The 12,935-nt window shown below is 49.5% G+C and overlaps 1 long non-coding RNA gene across 1 annotated transcript; it reads left to right on the forward strand.

The window, feature by feature from the left end:
- Window positions 1-939: 939 nt before the first annotated feature.
- On the forward strand, window positions 940-7,901 carry LOC115528490. The gene is made up of 3 exons (XR_003973274.1): window positions 940-1,071; window positions 2,897-2,899; window positions 7,890-7,901. It is a non-coding gene; the product is annotated as an uncharacterized LOC115528490 (long non-coding RNA).
- The last annotated feature ends 5,034 nt before the right edge of the window (window positions 7,902-12,935 follow it).

Below are 12,935 nucleotides of genomic sequence, written 5' to 3' on the forward strand. Positions count from 1 at the left end.
GGTCCTGGGGGTCAGGACTTCAGCAGGAATTTGAGAGGACACAAGTCAGCCCGTGACCGTGTTTAGCTTTGCAATTATTTAAGCCTTTTGGGAGACCTCACATGCTCTTGAAGGCAACGGCTTTTCCCTACACTTTGTACTTTTTCTTCTTTCCGTTAACTGGAAAATAACAGTCCGCTGTAACGAGTCACTCAGAGTCAAAGTACATCGAATCCCTCACCGCTATTTTTGGTTTTTTTTGCAAACGATTAAATATTACTTTCTTCCAGTTTATAGCATAATCTAAGTGACAGCCGATCCATCAGTGTATCTGCTGATGTTTAACTACAGCATTTTGCATTCATGATTCCCTACTTATCTCATTCTTTTAAAAAGAGGAATAACTTAATTCTGCCTCCTGACAGCAGGGAAATTAAATGGTGAGCCATAAAGATGAGTGTTTCTCTGCAAAACGAAACACCAACTGCGGATCTATAAAACCCAGCCAGAAGTATGTCACCTCAAAATGAGATACACAAAGACAAGCTTCTGGAAAATCCTCTCCTCTCAGAAAGTAAAGAAACTTTCAAACCTCACACACAACTTGCCAACCGGCGCCTCCAATTTGGGGAGCAGTTTGGCAACAGCGAACGTGAAAGATACATATACCCAGGCACGCAGGGATTCTCCTGCCACGTATACACTCCAGGTGCTTGGCATCACGTTTTTGACTGTAACCCACAATGTTAAATACAGTGTGCACAGTAAGTCAGTCAGAAAAAGACAGATATCATATGTGTTCACTCCTAGGTGGGATCTGAGAAACCTCACAGAAGATCACAGGGGAAGGGAAGGGAAGGGAGACTGTTTCCAACAGAGAGGGAGGCAAATCATAAGAGATTCTTAAATACAGAGAACAAACTGAGGGTTCCTGGAGGAAAAGTGGGCGGGGAATGGGCACGGAGGAGGGCGCTCGTTGGGATGAACACTGGGTGTTGTATGTCGGTGATGAATTACGGGAATCTATTCCTGAAACCGAGACTACACTGTATACGCTGTGTTAGCTAACGTGACAATAAATTATTAAAAAAAGTATTTTGCACGGCATCTCAGAACACATACGTGTACATGGACAGGCATGTGTACACATACATATACACACATCTTTGCATGCTTGCTGATGGACTATGTTGGGGAGGAAGAATTTCCTCTGCCTTTCAAGGTCCTTCTCGATGGGCTAAGAGTCAAATGCATAGGAGACAGATAAACAGGAGAAAATCAAATTTAGTGTCATCCACGGGAAGCCAGACAGGAAACTCCAAAGAGCCAACGTGAGGCGTATAAGAGCTAAGGAGAGCCCTAGGGTCTGAGGATACAAAGGGAAGGAAGACCTTCAGCGGGAAGACAGAAGAGATATTTGGAAAACAAAGCTTGCCTTACTATGCAGATCAGTTTCTTGTAAAGAGCAGTCTTTCTTAACAGCTCTCTTCCGGGCGCAGGCCGGCAGCGAAACGGGAGGGGCACGTGAGCTTTTCCCTCAATCTGCTGAGTTTGGATTGCTTTGAACTCAAAATAACTTTTACACCAAAGCAGCCCATCTTGGGGCGGCCCGCTCTTGTCCCCTACAACGATATTAATTTACAGTGTTGTCCCAGGACTGGACTAATGCCTTCTCACTGCCGAAGCGCAGCCCACAGAGATCTGGCCTGCGGGGACATCCCGGGGGGGGGCGGGGAGACCACACTGATGCGTTACATCAGTGACACCACGTTGCCTGGACAGAACAGGCAAAAGTGCCCAGTCAGTGGAGGTCTCGGAAAGACACACGTGCCCCGGAGGACAGGAAGACACTTTGGTGGGCACAGGCGACAGGACAGCCTCTCGGAAGGGCACGGCAGATGCTGAAAGGGGCCACCTCCCTCTCCGTCGCTGAGCGTCTGGGTCCAATCCTCAGGGCTGCGACGCAGAGCACGAGGAAAGGAGTTGCCGCGAGGAAGTTTCTCGGTCCAAGGACGGGATCCCTCAGGGGGCCCTGCGTTCTCCCTCCTGGTCTTCCTCCCGCACCGCCGCTTGGGACCCCACGAGATGCTCCACCCCGCGCGTTCTCCTCCCGGCTCCCGGCGCTCACCACCCAACCTGGGGGCGCATCGGGGCCTGGGCGGTGGGACCCGGCCCTCGGGACCGAAAGGCGCCCAGCGGAGAGGGGGCAGTCCTGGAAAGAGAAGGGGCTGGAGGTGAGCGGTGGGTGTTGTCTTGAGGCTGTGGGGGACACGGAGCGGCAGGTGGGGTGGGCCTGGACTGGGGGCGGGGCCAGGGAGGAGCGCAGGTGCGCTAGGTGGGGCGGGGCGGGGCCGGAGAGGAGCTTAGGGTGAACCTGAGGGGAGCGTGCCAGGAGCGGAGCTCAGGTGGGCTGGGCGGGCCTGGGGTGGGGGCGGGGCCACGGGCGGAACGGGGGTGGGCGGGGCTGGGGGCGGGGCTCAGGTGGGCTGGGTCCGCCGGGACCCCAGCCGGGGGCGGGCGCGCCGGGATCCGAAGCTCCGTGACTGAGTTGTTGGGGGGTTGGGCCAGCCGAGCGCCAGCCGGGGTGGATCGGGGAGGACTGGCCGGGGCAGGGCGCTGACACTGGGGACGCAAAGTGCGCTCCCACGGCGCCGCCGGGTCGAGGTAAGGCAGGAGCTGGTGGCTGACGCGCAGGCGCTCGGGAGATCGCCCCTGATTTGCAGGCGTTTCCAGAGTAGGGAGCCCGAACCTGGAGTTAGGCGACCCGGCGACAGGGCTGGCCGCCCCGGGAGCGGGTCCCCAGCCCGGACGGGCAGATCCCGCTGGGAGCGGTAGGGCGCGGGGCGCTAGCCTGGCTGGTCGTGAGATTCCCAGGTGCCGCCCCGGAGTAGGGAAGGGGGCGTGCCCAAGGGGAAAGAAAGTTCCTTTGCTTGTCCCCGCCCCGCCCCCCGCCGGCTTCCTGCCCCCCCGCCCCGCCCCCAGGTCAGGCTGAGGTTCTGCGGCTGGGAGTGCCGGCCCTTAAAAAGGGGGCCTGCCCTGCCCCAGCTCCGTCCATCAGGGAGGACAGATGACGGAGCGAACCGTCCACTAGTGGGGCTCCACCGCCCCTCTGCGCGAACTGCGCGTCCGGAGATTCAGGACGAGGAAACCCAGCGTTTTGCGCCCCCTGGTCCCCAACTGAGGGGTCCCAAGCGCCGATCATGGCCCACGAAGGAAGGCACGCCCACAGTGCTTGTCTCTTGCCAGAAATCTGGGATCTCTCCGCGGGCACCTGAGGTTGATTTCAGAGCAATTTGGGGTTTCAGGTAGAGACTGAGGGACTCAGAGGGGCAGGCGTCTGGGGGAGGTGGGTGCGAGTTCTCCTGGACAGAACTGAACTGCCCCCTCTCTGTAGCAGAAAGGCACAGACTCTTGGAGCAGAGGGAAGTTAACCGGCACGTAGCACAGCGCCTAGAAAGTTCCAGAGGAGATCAGCTGGTATTATCTTGCTAGTTTCATTCTGCGCACGTGGCGTCGGGGTGGTCTGGTGGATTCGGCGACTGCAGGGCGGGCGGCGAGAGGACGGAGGGGAGGTTCGGCCTCTGGGTCCTGGGAGCTGTCGGCACCTGAGCCCTCCCTGCAGGACACAGGCTCCTGGGGAGTCTCGGGGTTGGGTCAAGTGCCGAGGAGAATGGTGCCCACGTTGAGCTGAAGGGTCTGCAGGTCTGCACCTCTGAGCGCGGGGGGGGGGGCGGGGGGGGCAGGTGGCTAACCCCGCTGTGCAGGTGCACAGCCTCTGCTCCTCCCTCGCGCGCGGCCCCTCGGTTCCCTGTCCCAGGATGAGCTGACTCCAGAAAGTCAAGGGCACACCTAACAACCGCTTCCTCCCATGAGCCCTTCCGCCTAGTTTCCTCCCATGAGCCTTTCCGCCTAACGCTGGCCTCTAAACGCACCGGAAGGGGCATTGCTAAGTGACATTGAAGTCGGTTGTGCTTCCCGGAAGTCACTGCGCATAGCCGGAAATTCCCTGGAAATCGCCCTTCTCTGAAGCTGCAGGTTCTCAGACAGCCCAGCGACGTCCCGTTTTTCACAAACATCTTCTCTGCTGTTTGAAATCCCCCCCCCCCCCCGCCCCTTTTCACCCTGGGTGAAGGCGTTTTTCTTCTCTGTGAACTTGACTAGGCAAAATAGATCCCCTGGGTCAATGCGGAAGGCTGGTGGGTCAGGGAATAGTGAAGGAAGGAGCTTGAACTCTTTTGGGTGGTGGGTCCTGAAGGTCCTGGGGAAGGCTGGCTTTGGAGTAGGAGCAGGAACGAGAGGAGGAAAGCATGGGTCCTTGGACGAGCTGTTCAGCCAGGGCAGGGCTGGTAAAATGCAGTCAATTTGCTGCCTGGAGGTGCACCGAGAGGGTCAGGTGGCTGGAGAGGAAGGCCGACAAGAGTCGGGGAAGGTGGGCACGGGAGCCCCGCAGACCCTGATGGACACCTGAGGCCTCGGGGGGTGGGGGGGAGGTTGCTGAAATCCATTCTCCTTTCCCTTCCTCACTGTAGAAACCCTGATAGCTCAGCACAGTGATGACTGTATTTTCTCACTTCTTTGCATAAGATAGATGTGACCCTATGAGCGACCTATGTGTCAGCGTTTGTGGTGCCTGAAAGTTTCTTGATGTGTTTTTAATGGAAGGAGGTGTGCCTTCCTGTTTTCTGGTGGCCAGAGCATGGATGTAATGGCTGGCGCCCCAACATCTATCTTGGACCACGAGGTGACCTCAAGAATGGAAGCTTCACACAGTAGAGCACCAAGAGGGCTGTCCGGGTCTCCCATGCCAGCCCTGGGCTGGCCGCCTCTATGCGTCACTGCCTTGACCGAGAAATACATTTGTTTTTGATTTAAGGTCCCGCACTGTGTGTGTGTGTGGGGGGGGGGGCTGTCCTCTGTGATTCACCGCTGAACCTGTGTCATAAACCAAGAAAAAAACCCTCAAACCCTCTAGAGGAAGTGTTTGGAGGGTTTTAAGCCAAGGGATAACATGAGTTATTTCATTTTTTTTTTTTTTAAGGCTCGCTCTGGCTGCTTGTAGAGATTAGGCAGTAAGCTTCCAACATGAGAAGTAGGGCAGTGGGGTTGAGGGCTCTGGCTATCCAGCAGAAGACAACAGTTGGATTCGCTGATGGCGAAAATAGTGTAGGTGATACTCGGGATATGGATTTAAGCTCCGTGTACTTTGGTTTATGGAACGTATGGATTTTTTTTTAATTAGCTTTTTGGAGAAATAATTTATATGTGGCAAAGCACACCCATGCTCAATGTGTAGTTTGAATCATTTAAATAAATATACATACTTACGTAACAGTCAAGATACAGAGGGACGCCTGGGTGGCTCTGTTGGTTAAGTCTCTGACTCTTGATTATAGCTCAGGTCATGGTCTCGCTGTTTGTGAGTTTGAGCCCTGCACTGACAGTGCAGTGCCTGCTTGGGATTCTCTCTCTCTCCCTCCCTCTCTGTCTCTCAAAGTCAATACGTAAACTTTTAAGATCTAGCACATTCCAAAAAAAAAAAAAAAAAAAAGATCTAGAACACTCATCACCCCCCCGCCAAATCTGTTCTTTTGTCCTTCCTAGTCAGTACACATAGGAACTCTGTGCCCAGGCACAGAGTTTTGTTTTGTTTTGTTTTTCATTACAAACTGGATTTGTCCTTTCTAGAATATCCTATCCGTGTTTTCATGCACCGTGATGGGTCTGGTTTCTTGCAAATGCTCATGAGATTCATGCATGACTACATGACTCTGTAGTTTAGTCCTTTTTTTTTTTTTTTTTTTATTGCTGAGTGGTATTTTATTGCCGGGATGGGATATACCTCCACTTGTCTATTTCCTCACGTGTTGATTGACACTGGGATTGTTTCCAGGCTTTTGACTATCGTCAACAAAGCTGCTACCAACATTCAGGGGCCCGTCTCTGTGCTAAGAGCAGGATTTCTGGGGAAGCCTTTAAACTGGGCATGGTCTCCTCACTCCAAGAAGGCAGCACAGGAGAGCACAGGAAGGGGAGGGGCAGAGAGAGAAGGAGAGAGAATCCCCAATCCCAATAGCACAGAGCCTGATGCAGGGCTCGAACCCACGAACTTTGAGATCATGACCAGAGATCAAGAGTCGGACGCTTAATGGACTGCACTTTCATTTTTTTTTTTTGTTTTTTGGTTTCAGTTTTGGAAGGTCCCCATGAGGGTCTGGGAGTGAATTCCTTTGGGGCAGGTAGCCAGTCTTGCCCAAAGATTTTTTTGGAGTAAGGTTTTTTGCATCCACAGCCCCAAGGCTGAGAGGCCCACTTGGGGCAGAGATTCAGATTCCTCAGCCTGACTTATCCAACCGTGGAGAAGACCTGAGAACGGAAAAGGTCCCCTGTGCGACCTGAGGCATGGTGGCTCAGCGAAACTGAAGTCTGAGTGACAGAGGAGGAAATAACAATCACCCAAATGCACCACGAATTCTCATCGAACGAATAACACTGTAAACACACGTGTGGCTTCCGACTTTCCACAGAGATAATTATGTATGGACCTTGTGATTTGTTGGCAGTTCCCAGAAGGAATGTGACATTTCAAAGCGAATGAAGTTCAGAATATATATAGCTCGTTGGTAAACTGCTTGGTGACCTGCCTCAGTTTCCAAGGGTTCCGTTAATAATTTCATCTTTTGTCTTTTTCTTCCTTTCTGCTTTCATGGTGGAGAACCAAGAGGTCACCATCCGATGGACAGAGACCTCACGCACCACAGCCATATCTACCTGGGACCCTTCATGTAAGATGCATGGAAACTTAGATCAGGGGTCCTTTTCTTAGATCGGGGGCGGGAAAACCACAGCTGTGGGCCCAACCCGGCCCGTCCTCTGTTTTGTAAATGAAGTTTTATCGAAACACAGCCACACACTTGCATCTAGTATCTTCTACAGCTGCTTTCCTGCTGTGTGGTTATGACAGAGCCTGAACGTGCTTTTTCTCCTTTTTCAACCCTTAAAGGATTTGGGTTCTACGGTGCTAGGCACACAGTAAGTGCTGATGAGTACTTGTTTAATGAGAGGGTCCGTGAGTGTGTAAGTGCGGGAGGAATTGACCGGAACACCACCCGTGGGGTTGGGCAGTGAGGGCTCTGTTCTTGCCGACCCCAACACCTGTGGTCTGGGGCTGTGTTCTGTCTGCCTTAGTGAGGAAGAGGTGACTGAGGTCCAGTGGTCAAAACTTTCTAAGTAGATAGCCACTGGTTAAGAACTAGATCATTCCAAACTCAATATTCTCATTCTCAGTCCCGATGCTCCATCACGATCACTGAGGAAGGATTTCCTTATGCAACCTTATTATATACCCAGGGGCTTTTGGAAACCTGCACACTCCTGATGAACATCCCCTAAGCCTCAGTTGCAAAACCAGGGAGAAGGCACGAGACTTGTGTCTTATTTACGATGACGTCAGCTGCAGTTAGTAGAAAGCCACCCGAAAGTGGCTGACATGGTATAATTCCCTTTCGTAACAAAACTTCCAGAGGTGGTTGGTCCGTTGGTTTGTGAATCCAGTGGGGCAGCGGTGTCATCCAGAATGTTCTGTTTTTCCACTCCACGATACCCAGGCCACTGGCCGTCATCCTCCAACTTTGTTTCCTCATGATCACAAGACAGCTGCAGCTCCTCCAGAGATCACAAACTCACCCAGCTCACCCAAAGGCGGGAAGGGAGATGTTTCTTGTCTTGTCTGTCTCTGCCAGGGAACACCACCTTTCCACAAACCCTCCATTGGTCTTCCCCTCAGATCCCACCTGATCCCCAGTGGGTCCTGGCTTCAGAGGGTTTGGTCAGGTGCATATTTGACATTTTTAGGATTCACAGTTGGGAGCGTTGGGAGCAGGCCTTGTTGCCAAGGATGAGGTATGACATAGTGACAGCTGGAGAGGTAGCCAGTGGTCTTCCTCTCTCTCCAGAGGTTGTATCTGTTTGGCTCTGTGTCTTGCACTGGGGTCCTGTGCGTTCGTGTCCCCACTGGAAGACTCCCTCTGGGTTGCCGTGGCGTCGGTCAGGTGGCTTTGTCCAGTGGCTGCCGTTCGGTGCTGTGCCGATGCAACTCAAGCAAAAAGGGGACTCGGGCTCCTCCTGTGGATGGAGACGTGCAGGGGGGCGGGGACCAGGGATGTCAGGGTGCAGGTGTCCAAGCAGCACCCTTAGCAGCCTGTCTCCTGTCTCTCCTCTGGGTTGGCATCGTCTCCAGCAGGATCTTCCCTCCTGGTGGCGAGTTGGCCACCAGCAGCTCCCAGTGTCCGTCCTGCCACTGCGGTCACTTCGGGGAGGACACCGTTCTTCCCTGTCTGGTCCACTGGCTCTGTTTGGCTTGTCTTGTGTCACAGACCCACCAGAACCCATCACTGTGGCCAGCCCGCCTGAACGACCCAGGCTTAGAGGACGGGAGATGTTCCGGGGGGTGCAAGCTATGGGAGGCCAGAAACGAGAGAGGCCAGGCTGTCACCATGGTCTTTCTGTTCCAGGTACTGTGCCTCAGGAGTACCCATGAGGTTTTCTGTCTCTACGCCCTCAGGAAATACTGTCTGGGCACATAATGGTAACGTCTGTGGATTTTGCATAGGGCATATATTTTCTTCAACTATTCGATCAAGTAGTGATGTTTTCAAACCCCAAGAACAACACAGATGGTGTTTGTCACATTTGGGAGGATAATTTTGGATTCTTTTTAGAAAAGACTGGAAAGATTGCGTGAGAAAAAAAGGCATTATACAACCAGAGTTACATCATTAGGAGAAGTTCTCACATGTCCTGCCTCTTTCTCCCCTTTTCCTGTTTTTGCCTTGCTGGCAGTGCTAGAAACGCAGAAATGTTTGCTTTGGGATGACAGTACGTGCCTATCTAATACCCCTGTAAAACCCATTCCATAATATTAATAAAAATTGCTTCTTTTATCCCCTTTGTCGAATTATGCTATCAAATGAGATGTTAAATGCAGGCTCATGGGATGTGTTTGATGGCTGACAAAGTGAATATATGAATATATTCCTAAAAAAAAGAAAAAACCATCCTGCAGAAGCTGTAATCTCTGAATTGTGACAACCTTGGGTAGAATCGTCTTAATAGAATGTAACATACAAACTGCCTGAAATGCTGTGATAAGAATTTTAAAAGCTGTTAAATGCAAAGACCCAACGCACAGGGTTAGAAAGGCAGAAGAAGTCTTCATTTAAAATATTTTAATGAACACTCATGGTGAGGAAATGTGAGTAAATGAAGATGAAAACCACGCGATTATGCAGAAAAATAAGCAAAAACATAACGAAAAATTAGCAATAAAAAAATAAGTGTTCTAACAGCTAATGCCGAGGAAATGGAAGTCAGCTAACGGATTCCTTGCACGGGAACTAGATCCCTCCAGATAGTGCCCTTAAGTGAACATTGCTGTACTCGTTTCCTGTGTGCACTTGGGTGTACCTCGCGATGACGTTCCTGCGTCGACGCATCTGTGCATGTTTAGAGCTGACCCACAGATGCACAGACCAGCAAGCATCACGAGAGATGCTTACGATTCACTTGTGTCACCTGCTTGGGGTGATGTGTTATTCAGCGATAGCTAACCGACACCCTTTCCTGGAGCTCTGCCTTCTCTTTGGTCATTTGACCTTTCACTACATAATGCAAAATGTTTTAGAAACTGTTTACATATCACATCATACTGTTTTCTAGCTTCACTAGTGTATGATTTAAATCCACGTCACTAACGGCTTGGGAGACATAGAAAGTCTCAAGTCAAATTCTAATGATGGAAACCACAGTGAGGGGGATATTCACTGGAGGGCGTTAATGGCAAAATAGACACTGGCCGGGGCGCCTGGGTCGCTTGGTTGGTTAAGTGTCCGACTGTGGCTCAGGTCACGATCTCACATTCGTGAGTTTGAGCCCCGCGTCAGGCTCTGTGCTGATAGCTCGGAGCCTGGAGCCTGCTTCAGATTCTCTGTGTGTGTGTCTCTCTCTCTACCCCTCCTCCGCTCGCACTCTGTGTCTCTCTCTCTCTCTCTCAAAAATAAATAAACGTTAAAAAAATTTTTTTTAAAGATACTAGTAAATTTGAACACATGGCGATAGAAAGTACTGAAAAAAAGCAGAAAACGTGTATGTATACAATGTTTTCTAGACATGTATTTATTACATATATATTTATTTTACATATATATTTATACACATACACTTTTTCTGTTATATTTGGGTATACACACACACACATGTATATGTGTGAGTGTGTGCATATATATGTAACTGTTCTGTATATAAACCGAGTTATGCAACTCTGGAGGACTTCCTGAATAAGACTACTTCTGGTACAGTCGTGCTTTCTTTCTCTGTACGAAAGGCACGGATAACCATAGCTCACCATCAACAGCTTGTGTAATCCAAACTGGATGTCCCATGATGGTGGGGATTCTTTCTGGAGCTACCTGCAGCCCTTTGTCCAAGACCTAGTGCCCTTTGTTGTTGAACTAACTAGCCAAAGTTAGGAGTGGAATGACTGTTTCACAATTGGGTTTTTCCTCAATAAGGCTACTTGACCCCCCCATGACGATCTCAGGAGTGTCATGTTCCTCCTGCCTTAAAGATAGTAAGGTAAGAACTCAGATCTTCTGTATTGAGAATGGCAGGATGTAATCGAATTATTAACGTGAGTTAAAGAAAGCATCCATCTGATAGCTCTTTCAAGCCTACTCTGACCCAGAAGAGTCACCTCACATCTTACTTGGGTAACAAGTGGGTCTCCATTGGTGGAAGAATATTTCTTAAATGTATATTCACAATCCACCGATCTTCATGACACTTGTAGTCTGAGTGGCTGCATTTGCTCATCAGTGTTGCCATCACAGGGATAGATGGTGATGGGGTGGGTTTCTAATATGATGGGCATCTCAGAACACTGTTTCCTCTCCCTTTTTTTAAAAATTTTTTTAAATTAAAAAAAATTTTTTTTTTAATTTATTTTTGAGAGAGAGAGAGACAGAGCATGAACGGGGGAGGGTCAGAGAGAGAGGGAGACACAGAATCCAAAGCAGGCCCCAGGCTCTGAGCTGTCAGCACAGAACCCGACGCGAGGCTCGAACCCACGGACCGTGAGATCGTGACCTGAGGCGAAGTCGAACGCTTAACCGACTGAGCCACCCAGGCGCCCCTCCTCTCCCTTTTTAAAGACGAGGACTGTCTTGACTGTTTGTTGATAGTCCTTTCTTCCACCTCGGTACATTTCACGTTTCTGATGATCAATCTTCTCTGTACATTGCTGTGATTGTCTGGTCTTGGGGGACTCACAGTTGTGCATTCAGGGGATAATCAACAGAAGAAACACTCAGTTCCTATAGGCAGAGACACTAACATCTCAGCTAGAAAGAAAAGTTTTAGTCACAACCTGCCTAGAACTTCTGGAGGGATGTAATTCGAAGGGACAATGAATGCAAGACTGTTTATCTCTTTCCCTTTTGATCAGATAAACACTTTTTTTTTTAATTTTTTAATGCTTATTTATTTTTGAGAGAAAGAGAGAGAGAGATTGAGAGACAGAATCCGAAGCAGGCTCCAGGCTCTGAGCTGTCAGTACAGAGCCCGAGGCGGGGCTTGAACTCACGAATTGTGAGATGATGACCTGAGCCGAAGTCAGACGCTTAACCGAATGAGCCACCCAGGCGTCCCGATAAACACTCTTTAATACTCATTCATTAAAATGTCCCAGTGTAAAAATTGTACATATTTAAGGTGTACAACATGATTATGTATTATATATACATTATACGTATTATATTTCTAGCGACTGGTTACTACAGTTGAGCTAATTGGCACATCTCCTGATGTCATTACCAGTTTTGCACATGTGCTGAGGCCATCTGCAATCCACCCTCTTGGAAAACTTCCAGTATTCAATGCAGTGTTACTAACCATAGCTACACATTAGATCTCTAGGCTTATTCATCTTTGAGGTACTGAATGGGTCAGGAGCTAGATTTGACTTCCTTTGTATGTGCCGTATCTGCTTTAGATATTGGAGTCAAATTTTCTTGTAAGCTCAGATACCGTATTTTGTGATACTAATGCATCTTTGAGTTTTGACCCTTTTTAATACCCTTCTGCAGCCAAGTTGCCGTGTGGACACATGCCACCCATAAAGCCTGTGTTCCTCACAGGCCCGATATGTCAGTGTTACTTAGTCATTGTGTGTTGAATTAAAAGCGTTGTGCCGTTCATAATCAGCAACAGTCGGAGTGTATGTCAGTTGTCATTTTGCTGTGTGAGCTCAAGTTCACCAGCAGTGTTGCTGGGGCACTACTGTGTTCTTGTAGGAGGCAGTCCATCGCCCTGAATGTGGTCCTGGGCATCAGATTATCAAGTTCAGTACCAGGCAAGACCGCGAAAGTGTTAGCTCAATGCACCCAATTAGTAATATGTCTCAAGGGCATAGTGTAATTACTTATTTTTCTAAATAACACAGACACGCGCTGACTTAATTACAATAGTTTCACTGGGAAATAGGATCGTGGTAATTTCCAAGTTAGTATATCTCATTAATGAGATTTGCTAAGTCTTATTGGCATTTCTGTGAAATGCCTTTATATTTCAAACCATTTTCTAAATTGTTAATGTCATCTGTAGAAGAAAAAACATTTCCAGATTTTCTTCTGGAGGTGAAATCTGTGTGCCCCAGAAGAGCCTCAGTGCCGAACCATCTGAGTAGCAAAACTTTCCTGAGCAAACAAAACAAAGCAAGAAATAAGTATAATCTTTCCCAGGACTGTTATCTGCAAAACATCACCATTCAGTTTGACATCCACCATTAAACATCCATAGGAAAGGATTTTTTTTTCACCAGGAGTCTGGAAAGCAGAACCTACCAATAGCCAAGAGTCTTAAATTTGAGACCTAGCCCTGCCCCTGGGAACGTCCATGACCTTAGA

This window comes from Lynx canadensis, chromosome D3, assembly GCF_007474595.2.
Source record: "Lynx canadensis isolate LIC74 chromosome D3, mLynCan4.pri.v2, whole genome shotgun sequence".
NCBI classification, from domain to species: Eukaryota; Metazoa; Chordata; class Mammalia; order Carnivora; family Felidae; genus Lynx; species Lynx canadensis.